Here is an 18,408-nt window from a genome sequence, read left to right as displayed (position 1 = left end):
ACGCCAGTCTTAAAGGGATTCTCCCACATACAAAGTTCATTTTAATGAACAGATCTTGAAAGGAAAATAAGTTCCACAATTTGATGTATCATTTAATAATGTTCCTGTGCTGAGATAATCTTATAAATGTGCCCCTGCTGTGTAATGGCTGTGTCTCACCGTACAGGCACCTGGACTCATTATACCACATCTCTTGAGCAGGAGAGGAAGCAATAGAGAAGATACAGATTTTACAGCAGGAGATTTCAGCTGCTGCTTTCTGTGAGATAAAATACGTTTTAAATTAGGCAGGGAAACGTTTTACCTCACAGAAAGCAGTAACTGGGATCCCATGCTGTCCTGTCTTTATAATCTCTTTTGCATCCCTCCTGATTAGGAGATGTGGTGTGTGCAGACCATGTTTCTGCACAGTCAGACACGGCTTTGAAATCCTTCCCTGGGAGACACTTTGATGCCTTGTATGGCTACTTTCACATTAGCGTCGTTTGCAATACGTCGCAATGCGTCGTTCAGGAGAAAAAACGCATCCTGCAAAGTTGTCTGCAGGATGCGTTTTTTCCCCATAGATTTACATTACCGACGTATTGCCACACGTCGCAACCGTCGTGCGACGGTTGCGTTGTGTTTTGGCGGACCACCGCCACAAAAAAAAGTTACATGTAACGTTTTTTTGTGCGTTGAGTCCGCCATTTTCGACCGCGCATGCGCGGCCGAAACTCTGCCCCCTCCTCCCCGGACCTTGCAATGGGGCAGCGGAAGCATCGTAAGACTGCTTCCGCTGCCCACGTCGAGCATTTATTTCACAGCATGCGTCGGTACGTCGGCCCGACGCACTGCGACGGGCCCGTACCGACGCTAGTGTGAAAGCAGCCTATTTTGTTTCTGTGCTCAGTCTTGCCATGGTGTATAAATCGTGACGTGAAACAGTCTTCCACAATCCAATTTTGTAGCAGAGTTTGGCCTCCTACACAGCTGTTTTTGTTTTAGTGACTGTGTTTCAACCTATAGTACATATGAAAATGATGATCATTATCAAATGTTTGGTATAATTAGTTACTCATGAACCTGAATGTAATTGTACAAAATCCTCGACTTTGTGCAAGTGTAACTAGAAGAATCGATGTGCTTTTGAAGGCAAAAGGCGGTCATTCCAAATATTGATTTGATTTTGATTTCTTTTATTTACTTTGCATTTTTGGTAACGTATTTTTTAAAACATTTTTACTATGCAGCATGTTTTCCACACCTGCCTAAAACATGTATAGGTCACTGTACTATTAAAATTAAACCTTGCACATCTAGATATCTGGGTACCCTACCCCTCTAAAACGCTGCTGACAAGTTCCCTTAATTGGTGTTCTCCTTTATATACACACATGGACAAAATTGTTGGTACCCTTAATAATAATTTACAAAAAATTTCATTTCTATAGCGCCAACATATTCCCCAGCACTTTGCATGATATAGGGGACTTATACAGACAATAAGACATTACAGTATAACAATCATATAAATCAATAGATACCAAGAGGAGTGAGGGCCCTGCTGCTCGCAAGCTTACCATCTATTACACTAAGAAAACAATGGTCATTGAAATGATGGTACCCGTAGAAAAGATTGAAAATTATTTGACCATGTAGACAGGTTAACCCCTAAACCCCCAAGGGTGGTTTGCACGTTAATGACCAGGCCAATTTTTACAATTCTGACCACTGTCCCTTTATGAGGTTATAACTCAGCACAATTTTGGAATCAACATTTTTTTTGTTAGGCTACTTTCACACTAGCGTCGGTACGGGGCTGTCTCGCTGCGTCGGCCCGACGTACCGACGCATACTGTGCAAGCGCTGCACAACGGGGGCAGCGGATACTGTTTTTCCACGCATCCGCTGCCCCATTGTGAGGTGCTGGGAGGTGGGGGCGGAGTTCCGGCCGCGCATGCGCGGTCGGAAATGGCGGACCGTCGGCACAAAACAACATTACATGTAACGTTTTTTGCTGCCGGCAGTCCGCCACAACACGACGCAGCCGTCGCACGACGGTTGAGACGTGTGTCAATGCGTCGCTAATGTTAGTCTATGGGGAAAAAACGCATCCTGCAGAAGACTTTGCAGGATGCGTTTTTTCGCCAAAACGACGCATTGCTACGTATGCAAAAAAACGCTAGTGTGAAAGTAGCCTTAGGGAGTTATAAGGGTTAAAAGTTGACCAGCAATTTCTCATTTTTACAACACCATTTTTTTTTATTAGGGACCACATCACATTTGAAGTCACTTTGAGGGGTCTATATGATAGAAAATACCCAAGTGTGACACCATTCTGAAAACTGCACCCCTCAAGGTGCTCAAAACCACATTCAAGAAGTTTATTAACCCTTCAGGTGTTTCACAGGAATTTTTGGAATGTTTAAAAAAAATAAAAATGAACATTTAACTTTTTTTTTTCACAAAAAATTTACTTCAGCTCCAATTTGTTTTATTTTACCAAGGGTAACAGGAGAAAATGGACCCCAAAAGTTGATGTGCAATTTGTCCTGAGTATGCTGATACCCCATATGTGGGGGTAAACCACTGTTTGGGCGCATGGCAGAGCTCGAAAGCGAAGGAGCGCCATTTGACTTTTCAATGCAAAATTGACTGGAATTGAGATGGGATGCCATGTCGCATTTGGAGAGCCCCTGATGTGCCTAAACATTGAAACCCCCAACAAGTGACACCATTTTGGAAAGTAGACCCCCTAAGGAACTTATCTAGATGTGTTGTGAGAACTTTGAACCCCCAAGTGTTTCACTACAGTTTATAACGCAGAGCCGTGAAAATAAAAATTATTTTTTTTTTCCACAAAAATTATTTTTTAGCCCCCCAAATTTATTTTCCCAAGGGTAACAAGAGAACTTGGACCCCAGAAGTTGTTGTCCAATTTGTCCTGAGTACGCTGATACCCCATGTGGGGGGGGGGGGGAGTAGGAACCACCGTTTTGGCGCATGGCAGAGCTCAGAAGGGAAGTAGCCCCGTTTGGACTTAGATGGAATGGTCTGCAAGTGTCACATTGCGTTTGCAGAGCCCCTGATGTACCTAAACAGTAGAAACCCCCCACAAGTGACCCCATATTTGAAACTAGACTCCCCAAGGAACTTATCTAGATGTGTTGTGAGAACTTTGAACCCCCAAGTGTTTCACTACAGTTAATAACGCAGAGCTGTGAAAATAAAAAAAAAAAATTTCCACAAAAATGATTTTTAGCCCCCCAAATTTTTATTTTCCCAAGGGTAACAAGAGAACTTGGACCCCAAAAGTTGTTGTCCAACTTGTCCCGAGTATGCTGATACCCCATATGTTGGGGTAAACCCCTGTTTGGGCACATGGGAGAGCTCGGAAGGGAAGGAGCACTGTTTTACTTTTTCAATGTAGAATTGGCTGGAATTGAGATCGGACACCATGTCGCGTTTGGAGAGGCCCTGATGTGCCTAAACAGTGGAAACCCCTCAATTCTAACTGAAACTCTAACCCAAACACACCCCTAACCCGAACACGCCCCTAACCCTAATTCCAACCCTAACCACACCCCTAACCCCAACATACCCCTAACCTCAACACACCCCTAACCCTAATGCCAACCCTAACCATAACCCTAATCACATCCCTAACCCGAACATGCCCCTAACCCTAATCCCAACACACCCCTAATCCCAACCCTAACCACACTCCTAACTCCAACACAACCCTAATCCCAGTGGTAACCCTAACCACACCCCTAACCCTGACACACCTCTAACCCTAATTCCAACCGTAAATGTAATCCAAACCCTAACCCTAACTTTAGCTCCAACCATCACCCTAACTTTAGCCCCAACCCTAACTTTAGCCCCAACCCTAACGGGAAAATGGAAATACATTTTTTAAGTTTTATTATTTTTCCCTAACTAAGGGGGTGATGAAGGGGGGTTTAATTTACTATTTATAGCGGGTATTAGCCGATTTTTATGATTGGCAGCTGTCACACACTAAAAGACGCTTTTTATTGCAAAAAATAGTTTTTGCGTCTCCACATTTTGAGAGCTATACTTTTTCCATACTTTGGTCCACAGAGTCATGTGAGGTCTTGTTTTTAGCGGGACGAGTTGACGTTTATATTGGAACCAGTTTCGGGCACCTGACATTTTTTGACTGCTTTTTATTCCGATTTTTGTGAGGCAGAATGACCCAAAACCAGCTATTCATGAATTTCTTTTGGGGGGGGGGCGTATATACCGTTCCGCGTAAAATTGATAAAGCAGTTTTATTCTTCGGGTCAGTACGATTACAGTGATACCTCATTTATATCATTTTTTTAAAGTTTTGGCGCTTTTATACAATACAAACTTTTATATAAAAAATGATTATTTTTGCATCGCTTTATTCTGAGGACTATAACTTTATTTTTTCGCTGATGATGCTGTATGGCGGTTCTCGTTTTCAGCGGTACCATGGATATTGATATCCGTCTTTTTGATCGCGTGTTATTCCACTTTTTATTCGGCGGTATGATAAAGCGTTTTTTGCTGTGTTTTTTTTTTTTTTTTGTGACGGTGTTCACTGAAGGGGTTAACTAGTGGTATAGTTTTATAGGTCGGGCCGTTACGGACGCGGCGGTACTAAATATGTGTACTTTTATTGTTTTGTTTTTTTCTTTAGATAAAGAAATTTATTTATTGGAACAAAATATATATATATATATATATATATATATATATATATATATATATATATATATATATATATATATATATATATATATATATATATATTTTTTTTTTTTGTTTATTTAGGAATTTATTTTTTTTTACACATGTAAATATATATATATATTTTTTTACTTTGCAGAGCACTGTGTCAGATCGGCGATCTGACAGGCACTGCAGAAGGCTTGCAAGCCACCTCCCTGCAGGACCCGAAAGGAACCCCGCAGCCATTTTGGATCCGGGGCCTGCAGGAAGGAGGAGGTAGGAGACCTCGGAGCATCGCGATCACATCGCGTTGCTCCGAGGGTCTCAGGGAAGCACGCAGGGAGCCCCCTCCCTGCGCGATGCTTCTCTGTGCCGCCGGAACGCTGCGATCATGTTTGATCGCAGTGTTCCGGGGGCTAATGTGCCAGGACCGTGACCGCTCCATAGTGTTGGATGTCAGCTGCGATAGTCAGCTGACACCCGGCCACGATCGACCGCGCTGCCCCCATGAGCGCGGCTGATTGCGCTGGACGTACTATCCCGTCACTGGGAATTAAGTAATAGGTCACCTTGACGGGATAGTACGTCCAATGGGATTAAGGGGTTAAACGAAGGTATGTACTGTAGTTATTATCACAGGTGTCTAATAACTTGTGATCAATCAGTCTACTTAAAGGGTGAAAAGTAGTCACTGTGCTGTTTGACATCATGGTGTATACCACACTGAATGTGGACCAAAGAAAGATAAGGAGAGAGTTACATAGTTACATAGTTATTAAGGTTGAAGGAAGACTGTAAGTCCATCTAGTTCAACCCATAGCCTAACCTAACATGCCCTAACATGTTGATCCAGAGGAAGGCAAAAAACCCCATGTGGCAAAGAGTAACTCCACCATGGGGAAAAAAATTCCTTCCCGACTCCACATACGGCAATCAGACTAGTTCCCTGGATTAACGCCTTATCAAGGAATCTAGTGTATATACCCTGTAACATTATACTTTTCCAGAAAGGTATCCAGTCCCCTCTTAAATTTAATTAATGAATCACTCATTACAACATCATACGGCAGAGAGTTCCATAGTCTCACTGCTCTTACAGTAAAGAATCCGCGTCTGTTATTATGCTTAAACCTTCTTTTACCCTTCGCCATGACAGCACCCACTGGAGAGATAGGGATCCGCCCCAAGGAACAGGAAACCTACAGAGACATAAAAGGGGGCGGTCCCCCTCTCCTCCTCAGTTTAGGTTTCCTGTTCCTAGGGGACAGGATCTCTGGATTCTTCGAACTACAGGCATACCTGGGCTACACGCATCCGCCTGTGCGGTGTCCACGAGAACGGCAGGGGATGCAGTCCAGAAGCAGCGTCGGGGGAGATTCCGCTAGACGGCTCCCCCCTCGTCTGGCCGCCATATGGAACGCATGGTCCGGGAGGCTGCTCGATTCCACAGGCTTTGCGGCAGATGTGCGGCCCTAAAAGGAGCTCCAAACGCGGACCGCCAGGTATGAGGTCCGAGTTCTGAGGCACAGCTGCAGCGGCAGCCGGCACACCGCTCCATAGCGCAGGCCGGACAAAGATGGCGGCCGCGCGTGCGTGGTGGTGGGGAAAACATCCCCATACTGCCCCGGGGCCGGTGAGCACTTCCGGGTCACCCACACAGCGGTGAGGGAAAGCGCGGTTTCGCGCATGCGCAGTACACCGCTGTGGGGAAGAAAGAAAAAAAAAAAAAAAATTGATTGAGACCGGATCTTGGCCTATAAAAAGGGGGAAGTTGCAAACGCACAGGCGATGCAACATGTCGTCCCCAGGCAAGACTGTGGACCCAGCAGGTGAGCCAGCCAGCAGAAGGTCCTCAGATGCCAGCCACAGGAGTGAGACCAAGGATTCAAGATCCAGAAAGTCGCAGCCTCCTATTTCGGCCAAAAAGAGACAGAAATCTAAGCACAAGCAATGTGCGTTATGTGACGAGCCTCTCCCAGATTCCCACCCCAAAAAACTCTGCAATCAGTGTATGGCGGAAACAATGCAGAGTCCATCTATGTCGGTCACAGATATACGGGCCATAATTAGAGAGGAGTTACAGGCCATCTCACAAGCCAGTACCCCCCCTAAAAAATCCGGGAAAGAAAAGGCTATATCCAGCTCTGAGTCCGAGGAGGAAGGCGTTATCCACTCAGACTCCTCGCAGGCGTCATCCTCTTCCTCAACACATTCCGACCTTGAGGGTCGAGCTTGTTTTCCTCTTGATGGGGTGGACAACCTAGTAAAGTCCATCAGGAATACTATAGGTTGTGAGGATACAAAAGACGACCAAACTGCACAAGACATCATGTTTGCAGGGTTGGCGGAAAGGAAGAGAAGAGCATTCCCAGTAATTCCGGCGGTTAAGGCTCTGATAAAGAGGGAGTGGGAGAAACAGGACCAGAGAGGTTTTCTCCCGTCAGCCTCCAAAAGGAAGTACCCCTTTAATGATGAGGAGTTAATTTCATGGACTAAAATCCCTAAGGTGGACGCTGCAGTCGCCTCCACCTCAAAACAGTCAGCCCTACCAGTCGAGGATGCGGGCCTACTTTCTGATCCTCTAGATCGGAAGGCAGAATCGTCACTGAAACGATCATGGGAGGCTTCCACGGGCATATTTAAGCCATCAATTGCCAGCACGTGCACAGCTAGATCCATGCTTGTGTGGATTGATCAGCTGGATCAACAAATCGAACAGGGGGTCTCCAGACAAAAATTGCGGGATGCGATACCACTAATTAGAGGTGCAGCAGCATTCATGGCCGATGCTTCAGCTGACTCTCTTCGCCTTGCAGCAAGATCAGCCGGTCTAATTAATAATGCCAGACGTGCGTTATGGATGAAGAGCTGGAAGGGGGATACGCAGTCAAAGGCTAAGATCTGCGCTATTCCGTGTGAGGGTGAGTTTTTGTTTGGGAAAGCATTAGACGAGATCCTCAAAAAAGCAAAAGAGAGGAAAAAAGCCTTCCCTGACCCCTCAATTCCTTTCTATAGGAAGACCTTTAGGAAGAGGCCGTTCGGGAAAAGAACACAAAATGAAAGATCGTCACGATGGGCCACAAGAGAGGGAAAACAGGGTGGCACTATGTTCAAAGGCCCCCCCTTCCGTAGAGACAACAAATTCTGAAACACCAGACACCCCAGTAGGGGGCAGGTTAAAATTTTTCTTTCCCCAATGGCGAAAAATCACGTCAAGTTCCTGGGTGCTAAATATTATTAAGGAAGGAATGAAAATAGAATTCCTCCAAATTCCCCATGATTCCTTTATTTTAACAGCCCTTTCCTCACCAGTGCAACAGAAGGCCCTTGAGCTAGAAATTAGAAGTCTTATAGTTAAAAATGTTTTAGTTAGGGTGCCAAAGGGACAAGAGGGTAAAGGGTTCTACTCTCCGTTATTTTTAATCCCTAAACCCGATGGTTCATTTCGAACAATTATAAATCTTAAAAAACTCAATACGTTTATTAAAAATTATACGTTTAAAATGGAGTCTATTAGATCGGCCATTAAGCTCCTTTTTCCAAATTGTAGAATGGGCGGCATTGATTTAAAAGATGCCTACTACCATCTCCCTATCCATAGTAGGTATCAAAAATACTTAAGAGTGGCAGTAACTCTTGAGGGGGAGATTCATCATTTCCAGTATACAGCCATGCCCTTCGGTCTCTCCACGGCACCCAGGATCTTCACGAAGGTAATGTTAGAAGTAATGGCCTACCTTCGCCAGAGAGACACATTAATCATTCCCTACTTAGATGATTTTTTAGTTGTAGGAAATTCATCCCTTCAGTGTGCGGAACGATTAGCTGACACTGTCTCGTCCTTAGAAAGCCTGGGCTGGATCGTCAACTATAAAAAATCCAGACTCACCCCACTTTCCCTTCAGACATTTTTGGGATTTAGTCTAGATTCCATAAAGCAAAAATGTCTACTTCCCCAAGAAAAAATATCTCTTATAGAGGGTAAAGTTGTGGCGGCCATTCACAAACCTCAAATGTCCCTGAGAGCAGGAATGTCCTTGCTAGGATCCCTCTCCTCCTGTACTCCAGCCGTTCAGTGGGCACAACTTCATACCCGAACATTACAACATCAGATACTTCGGGAACAGAGAAAATTTCTGGGGCACCTTGAATCGAAAATAACTTTATCCGAGAAAGTCTTATCCTCCTTAGAATGGTGGCTAAATAAAGACAACCTAGCGGGGGGTGTCCCTTGGGTAATATCACCATCCCACACGATAACTACGGACGCTAGTCCCCACGGGTGGGGCGCACACATGGGAGATAGATTCTGCCAGGGAACCTGGGATAAGAATGAAGATTTATATTCATCAAACCTAAAAGAATTAAATGCGGTAAACTATGCACTGCGTCAATTTCTCCCACAGCTACGAGGAAGCCACGTCCGAATCTGTTCAGACAACACTACGACAGTGGCGTATTTAAACAAACAAGGCGGCACAAGATCAGACGCTCTAATGTCTTCCGCAAACAGTACCTTAATCCTGGCCGAAAAGCATCTGTTGTCCCTCTCGGCAGTCCACATCAAAGGAGAGGACAATCAACAAGCGGACTTCCTAAGTCGACACACTCTTCATCAAGGAGAATGGTGTCTCAATCCTTACATTTTCCACAAGATAACATTGTTATGGGGCAAACCCCAAATAGACCTGTTCGCTACAAAACAAAACAAACAAGTCCACAAATTCGCATCTCGGTCCCGTGCAGATCACCCGGACATTCTAGATGCTCTTCAAACACCATGGCAATTCAAGCTGGCGTATGCTTTCCCTCCGATAATTCTGCTTCCACAAGTAATACGGAAAATCAGGGAAGAGCAGGCCAGGATAATACTAATAGCGCCATTCTGGCCCAAGAGACCATGGTTCTCGTGCCTGCGGTCGATGTCGGTGACGGATCCTTGGGTCCTTCCCTCAATCCCAAACCTTCTCTCCCAGGGACCTTTCTTCCACCCTCAGGTGGACAGCCTCCACCTGACGGCCTGGAATTTGAAAGGCAGATATTAAATTCCAGGGGGTTTTCAAAGGGCCTAATTGATACACTCCTGCTTAGCAGGAAACCATCTACAACAAAAATTTACACCAAAGTATGGAAGAAGTTTCTTCAGTTCCATACTAGTTCAAACCCCTCTGAAGTCCCAATAAAATCTGTACTAGAATTTCTGCAGAAAGGGAAAGAGTTAGGTCTCTCAGTTAATACACTAAAGGTCCAGGTGTCCGCTCTGGGTGCCCTCTATGGCCATAATATTGCTGGTAATAAATGGGTATCCCGCTTCATCACGGCCTGTGAACGAGTTACTCCTATCCACATACCTAGAGTAGCTCCGTGGGATCTAAACCTAGTCTTAGACTCTCTAACAGAATCTCCGTTTGAGCCTATAGACACAGCATCTTTAAAACACTTGTCGTTAAAAACAGCTTTCTTAGTAGCCTTAACATCGGCTAGAAGAGTCAGCGACATTCAGGCCTTGTCGATAGATCAACCTTACCTTCTCACATTTCATGACAGACTAATCTTAAAACCGGACCCCCTATACCTTCCTAAGGTAGCAGGGAAGTTCCACAGGTCACAGGAGATACATCTTCCTACTTTCTTTAAAGACCCCTCTACTCCTGAAGAACAAAAATTCCATACTCTAGACGTCAGGAGAGTAGTTTTGCAATATATTGAGAAAACTAGTAGTTGGAGGCAGAGTAGGGCTCTGTTCATATCCTTCCAGGGCAAAAAGAAAGGATATGGAGTCACAAGAGCAACATTATCCAGGTGGATAAGAGACGCTATCCGGTTGGCCTATTCCATGAAAAATGAAGAACCTCCGGAGGGCATCAAAGCACACTCCACCAGAGCCATGGCTTCTTCCTGGGCCGAAAAAGGGAACGTGCCAATCGAAGATATATGTAAGGCTGCAACTTGGTTGGCTCCTTCCACTTTCTATAATCACTACAGGCTCGACCTGTCTTCCGACTCTGACCTACACTTTGGCAGGACTATCCTCAGCACGGTGGTCCCCCCCTAGGTGTTGGTCTCTGGAAATCTCTCCAGTGGGTGCTGTCATGGCGAAGGGTAAATAGCCGGATTACTTACGGTAATGCTCTTTTAATGAGTCCATGACAGCACCCAGTCACATCCCTCCCTAATAAAAGCCAATGTAATTACTTCTATGAAGTTTATATTCTGATGATACATTGTGATGATTGACTAACACTGGCGGTCCTCCGGGTACTCTGAAATTAAACTGAGGAGGAGAGGGGGACCGCCCCCTTTTATGTCTCTGTAGGTTTCCTGTTCCTTGGGGCGGATCCCTATCTCTCCAGTGGGTGCTGTCATGGACTCATTAAAAGAGCATTACCGTAAGTAATCCGGCTATTCCTCCAGACGCAGAGGATGCCCCCTTGTCCCTGTCTCAGGTCTATGATTAAAAAGATCATCAGAAAGGTCTTTGTACTGTCCCCTCATATATTTATACATTAAAATAAGATCACCCCTTAGTCTTCGTTTTTCCAAACTAAATAGCCCCAAGTGTAATAACCTATCTTGGTATTGCAGACCCCCCAGTCCTCTAATAACCTTGGTCGCTCTTCTCTGCACCCGCTCCAGTTCAGCTATGTCTTTCTTATACACCGGAGACCAGAACTGTGCACAGTATTCTAAGTGTGGTCGAACTAGTGACTTGTATAGAGGTAAAATTATGTTCTCCTCATGAGCATCTATGCCTCTTTTAATGCATCCCATTATTTTACTTGCCTTTGTAGCAGCTGCCTGACACTGGCCACTGAATATGAGTTTGTCATCCACCCATATACCCAGGTCTTTTTCATTGACTGTTTTGCCCAGAGTTTTAGAATTAAGCACATAGTTATACATCTTATTACTTCTACCCAAGTGCATGACCTTACATTTATCCCCATTAAAGCTCATTTGCCATTTATCAGCCCAAGCTTCTAGTTTACATAAATCATCCTGTAATATAAAATTGTCCTCCCCTGTATTGATTACCCTGCAGAGTTTAGTGTCATCTGCAAATATTGAAATTCTACTCTGAATGCCCCCTACAAGGTCATTAATAAATATGTTAAAAAGAAGAGGGCCCAATACTGACCCCTGTGGTACCCCACTGCTAACCGCAACCCAGTCCGAGTGTGCTCCATTAATAACCACCCTTTGTTTCCTATCCCTGAGCCAGCTCTCAACCCACTTACACATATTTTCCCCTATCCCCATTACTCTCATTTTATGTAACAACCTTTTGTGTGGCACCGTATCAAAAGCTTTGGAAAAGTCCATATACACTACGTCCACTGGGTTCCCTTGGTCCAGTCCGGAACTTACCTCTTCATAGAAGCTGATCAAATTAGTCTGACATGAACGGTCCCTAGTAAACCCGTGCTGATACTGGGTCATGAGGTTATTCCTCTTCAGAAACTCCAGTATAGTATCCCTTAGAATGCCCTCCAGGATTTTACCCACAGTAGAGGTTAAGCTTACTGGCCTATAATTACAGAGTTCAGTTTTTGCCCCTTTTTTGAATATTGGCACCACATTTGCTATACGCCAGTCCTGTGGTACAGACCCTGTTATTATGGAGTCTTTAAAGATTAAAAATAATGGTCTATCAATGACTGTACTTAATTCCTGCAGTACTCGGGGGTGTATGCCATCCGGGCCCGGAGATTTGTCAATTTTAGTTATTTTTAGACGCCGCTGTACTTCCTGCTGGGTTAAGCAGGTGACATTTAATGGGGAATTTTTATCACTAGTCATTTTGTCTGCCATGGGATTTTCTTTTGTAAATACTGATGAAAAAAAGTCATTTAGCATATTGGCTTTTTCCTCATCCTCATCCACCATTTCACCCAGACTATTTTTAAGGGGGCCAACACTGTCATTTTTTAGTTTCTTACTATTTATATAGTTAAAGAATATTTTGGGATTATTTTTACTCTCTCTGGCAATGAGTCTCTCTGTCTCAATCTTTGCTGCCTTGATTTGCTTTTTACAGAATTTATTTAATTTTCTGTATTTATTTAATGCCTCCTCACTACCTACTTCCTTTAATTCTCTAAATGCTTTCTGTCACTTATTGCACCCCTTACAGCTCTATTTAGCCATATTGGTTTCCTCCTATTTCTAGTATGTTTATTCCCATACGGTATATACTGTGCATAGGTCCTATCCAGGATGCTAATAAACGTCTCCCATTTTCTTTGTGTATTTTTGTGTCTCAGGATATCGTCCCAGTTAATTGCACCAAGATCCTCTCTCATCCGTTGGAAATTTGCCCTCCTGAAGTTTAGTGTCCTTGTCACCCCCCTACTACCCATCTTATTAAAGGTTACATGAAAACTTATTATTTTGTGATCACTATTCCCCAAGTGACCCCCAACCCTTATATTTGATATGCGGTCTGGCCTGTTGGTTAATATTAAGTCTAGCAGTGCCCCCCTCCTTGTTGGGTCCTGAACCAGTTGTGAAAGGTAATTGTCTCTCATAGTTGTCAAAAACCGATTACCTTTGCTGGAACTGCAGGTTTCTGTTCCCCAATCTATTTCAGGGTAGTTGAAGTCCCCCATAATAATGACTTCTCCTTGAGTCGCAGCTTCATCTATTTGCTTTACGAGATATTCTCCATTGCTTCCATTATTTTTGGAGATTTATAACAAATCCCTATCAGTAATTTATTATTTTTTCCCCCTCCCCTTATCTCCACCCACAGGGACTCTACATTTTCATTAAATTCACCTATATTATCACGCAGGATGGGTTTTAAGGAAGATTTTACATATAGACACACCCCTCCCCCTCGCTTATCTGTACGGTCATTTCTGAACAGGCTATAGCCCTGCAAGTTAACAGCCCAGTCATGGCTCTCATCCAGCCACGTCTCAGATATCCCCACCATGTCATAATTATGCTCCAACAACATTAGTTCTAATTCATCCATTTTGTTGGCGAGGCTTCTGGCATTAGTATACATGCACTTGATGTTACTCTCTGTACCTCTATTCTTTCTTAAATTACTAACTGTTCTAACCCCACCCCCCATGCCACCGCCACCCCCAACTTCCTTATTTGTGCCCAGGTCTCTATCTGCACTATCTTCCCCTCCTATAAAATGAATACCCTCCCCCCCAATCCCTAGTTTAAACACTCCTCCAACCTTCTAACCATTTTCTCCCCCAGCACAGCTGCCCCTTCCCCATTGAGGTGCAGCCCGTCCCTAGCATAGAGCCTGTAGCCAACTGAGAAGTCGGCCCAGTTCTGCAGGAACCCAAACCCCTCCTTCCTACACCAATTCTTGAGCCACTTATTAACCTCCCTAATCTCCTGTTGCCTCTCTGGCGTGGCACGTGGTACAGGCAGTATTTCGGAAAATACCACGTTGGAGGTCCTTGCTTTCAGCTTGCAGCCTAATTCCCTGAAATCATCTTTAAGGACCTTCCACCTACCTCTAACTTTGTCATTTGTGCCAATGTGCACCATGACCGCTGGGTCCTCACCAGCCCCTCCCAGTAATCTGTCCACTCTTGAGTTGTCTCAAGAGATTAGAAAGAAATGATAGACAAACATGTAAAGGCTAGAAGACCATTTCCAAACAGCTGGATATTTCTGGTATTACAGTTGCACATATTATTCAGAAGTTTAAGGTCCATGGGTTTGTAACCAACCTCCATGAACTTGGCCGCAAGAGGAAAATTGATGACAAATTAAAGAGACAGAAAACACGAATAGTACCCAAAGAACCCAGAACAACTTTCAAAGATTAGAGGTGAAGTTAAGGTCAAGGTGCATTAGTGTCAGATAAGTCTGTCTTGGCCAAAGTGGACTTCATGGAAGACGACTGAGGAGGAAACTACCACTGAAAGCAAATCCTAAAAAAGTGAGAATGGCACTTGCCAAAATGCTTACTGACAAGCCACAAAGCTTCTGGGAGAATTTCCTTTGTACATATGAGACAAAACTGGAGCTTTTTGGCAAGTCTCATCAGCTCTGTGTTCACAGATGCAAAAATGAATACAAAGAAAAGAACACTGGACCTAGAGCGAAATATGGAGGATGCTCAGTTATGTTTTTGGGGCTCCTTTGCTGCATCTGGCACAGAGTGTCTGGAGTACAATAAAGTCTCTAAACTATCAAAGCATTCTGGAGCAAAATATTCTACCTAATATCCAAAACCTTGTTCTGAGTTGCAGTTCCACGGGTCCTCCAAGAGGATCATGACTAGTGATGAGCGAGTGTACTCATTGCTCGGGTGGTCTCCGAGTATTTGTTAGTGTTCGGCAGGGCCGGACTGGCCATAGGGCAGTTCTGGCAAATGCCAGAAGGGCCGATGGCAGTAGTGGGCCGCTCGAATGTGCCGCTGTCGGCACACTCCCCACGCTGTCGCGGCACACTCCCGGCCCCGCATTCAACTATACCGGCGTCAGACGCCGGTACAGTTGAATGCAATGATGGAGGAGAGAGCGTCTGCTGACGCCCCCTCTCCCATCATTCCCCGCTCTGCCTGCCGCTGACACTGCGGGTGCGCGATGACGTCATATCATCGCGCACCTGCTTTGTGACCGGGCGGGCAGACTGCGACTGCTGAGAGTGAGACCAGAGCCAGAGCAGCACGGGGCAGGAGGAGAGAGGTGAGTAGAGTGTTTGTTTTTTTTTATCAATGAGTGATGACTGGATTGTGGAGCTATTGGGGGGGGGGGGGGCTGCCTGCCTGCATTACTTTCTATGGGGGCTGCCTGCCTGCATTACTTTCTATGGGGGCTGCCTGCCTGTATTACATTCTATGGGGGCTGCCTGCTTGCATTACATTCTATGGGGGCTGCCTGCCTGCATTACATTCTATGGGGGCTGCCTGCCTGCATTACTTTCTATGGGGGCTGCCTGCCTGCATTACATTCTATGGGGGCTGCCTGCCTGCATTACATTCTATGGGGGCTGCCTGCCTGCATTACATTCTATGGGGGCTGCCTGCCTGCATTACATTCTATGGGGGCTGCCTGCCTGCATTACATTCTATGGGGGCTGCCTGCCTGCATTACATTCTATGGGGGCTGCCTGCCTGCATTACATTCTATGGGGGCTGCCTGCCTGCATTACATTCTATGGGGGCTGTGCTGCATTATATTGTATGGTGTCTGCCTGCATTACATTCTATGGGGGCTGGCTGCATTCCATGGGCCTGTGCTGCATTATATTCTATGGGGCTGGCTGCATTCCATTCCATGGGCCTGTGCTGCATTATATTCTATGGGGCTGGCTGCATTCCATTCCATGGGCCTGTGCTGCATTATATTCTATGGGGCTGGCTGCATTCCATTCTATGGGCCTGTGCTGCATTACATTCTATGGGGCTGTGCTGCATTACATTCTATGGGGCTGTGCTGCATTACATTCTATGGGGCTGTGCTGCATTACATTCTATGGGGCTGTGCTGCATTACATTCTATGGGGGCTGCCTGCATTACATTCTATGGGGGCTGTGCTGCATTATATTGTATGGTGGCTGCCTGCATTACATTCTATGGGGGCTGGCTGCATTCCATTCCATGGGCCTGTGCTGCATTATATTCTATGGGTCTGGCTGCATTCCATTCTATGGGCCTGTGCTGCATTATATTCTATGGGGCTGGCTGCATTACATTGTATGGTGGCTGTGCTGCATTATATTGTATGGGGCTGTGCTGCATTATATTCTATGGGGCTGTGCTGCATTACATTCTATGGGGCTGGCTGCATTACATTCTATGGGGGCTGTGCTGCATTACATTCTATGGGGGCTGTGCTGCATTACATTCTATGGGGACTGTGCTGCATTAAATTCTATGGGGCTGTTCTGTATTACATTCTATGGGGGCTGTGCTGCATTACATTCTATGGGGGCTGTGCTGCATTACATTCTATGGGGGCTGTGCTGTATTACATTCTATGGGGGCTGTGCTGTATTACATTCTATGGGGGCTGTGCTGTATTACATTCTATGGTGGCTGTGCTGTATTACATTCTATGGGGGCTGTGCTGTATTACATTCTATGGGGGCTGTGCTGTATTACATTCTATGGGGGCTGTGCTGTATTACATTCTATGGGGGCTGTGCTGTATTACATTCTATGGGGGCTGTGCTGTATTATAGTCTATGGGGGCTGTGCTGTATTACATTCTATGGGGACTGAGCTGTAATGCTGGATACAGCTGTAATTATATGTTATATAGTCGTGTTACACTCCCCTCACTTCTTGTAGCCTACAAGTGTACAAAGATATTATACAGTCACCATGCGACAAGTGGGCCTGTGTGACTTCAAATGCCAGGGCTGAATTTTAGTCCCAGTCCGGCCCTGGTGTTCGGAGATTGTTTTCCTTTCAGCAGCTGCATAATTTGCAACTACTAGACAGCTTGATTACATGTGGGGATTCCCTAGCAACCATGCAACCCCCACATGTTCTCAGGCTGGGTAGCAGACGTAAATCATTCAGCTGCAGCAATGAAAACTAAATCTCTGAACACTAACAAATACTCAGAGACCACCCGAGCAACGAGTACACTCGCTCACCACTAATCATGACCCAAAACACACAGCTAAAACCACCCAAGAATGGTGAAGAGCAAAGCATCAAACTTTTCTGAAGTGCTTTTATGAGCCCTGATCTAAATCCTACTGAACATCTGTGGAAGGAGATCAGACGTGCTGGAGAAGGCGCCTTCACACTTGAGACAGCTGTTGCAGCTTGCTCAGTAGAAGTTGCCAAAATACCTGTGGACAGACGCAGACGTCTCATTGAGAGTTACAGAAAAACAATTTGATTGCAGTGATTGCCTCGAAAGTTTGTGCAACAAAATATTAACTTAAAGTACCATCAGTTTTGTCCATGCCATGTTCATTAGTTTTTTTTTTTTCTGTTGAACCGCAATTCAAAATCAATTTTAATTAGTTGATATTTGGTAAATACAGTTAGGTCCATATATATTTGGACAGAGACAACATTTTTCTAATTTTTGTTATAGACATTACCACAATGAATTTTAAACAAAACCATTCAGATGCAGTTGAAGTTCAGACTTTTCAGCTTTCATTTGAGGGTATCCACATTAAAATTGGATGAAGGGTTTAGGAGTGTCAGCTCCTTAACATGTGCCACCCTGTTTTTAAAGGGTCCAAAAGTAATTGGACAATTGACTCCAATGCTATTTCATGGACAGGTGTGGGCAATCCCTTCGTTATGTCATTCTCAATTAAGCAGATAAAAGGCCTGGAGTTGATTTGAGGTGTGGTGCTTGCATTTGGAAGGTTTTGCTGTGAAGTAAACATGCGGTCAAAGGAGCTTTCCATGCAGGTGAAACAAGCCATCCTAAAGCTGCGAAAACAGAAAAAACCCATCTGAGAAATTGCTACAATATTAGGAGTGGCAAAATCTACAGTTTGGTACATCCTGAGAAAGAAAGAAAGCATTGATGAACTCATCAATGCAAAAAGACCTGGGCGCCCACGGAAGACAACAGTGGTGGATGATCGCAGAATAATCTCCATGGTGAAGAGAAACCCCTTCACAACAGCCAACCAAGTGACCAACACTCTCCAGGAGGTAGGCATATCAATATCCAAATCTGCCAAAAAGAGGAGACTGCATGAAAGTAAATCCAGAGGGTTCACTGCACGGTGCAAGCCAC

General features: G+C 44.9%; 1 protein-coding gene across 1 annotated transcript in view; it reads left to right on the top strand.

Moving 5' to 3' along the window:
• Positions 1-18,408, top strand: part of ADI1 (acireductone dioxygenase 1) — a 42,603-nt gene that overhangs the window by 18,917 nt on the left and 5,278 nt on the right. The gene's annotated exons all lie outside the window — the stretch shown is intronic.

This window comes from Ranitomeya variabilis, chromosome 2, assembly GCF_051348905.1.
Source record: "Ranitomeya variabilis isolate aRanVar5 chromosome 2, aRanVar5.hap1, whole genome shotgun sequence".
Taxonomy (NCBI): Eukaryota; Metazoa; Chordata; class Amphibia; order Anura; family Dendrobatidae; genus Ranitomeya; species Ranitomeya variabilis.
This window is presented reverse-complemented; position numbering and strand designations above follow the sequence as displayed.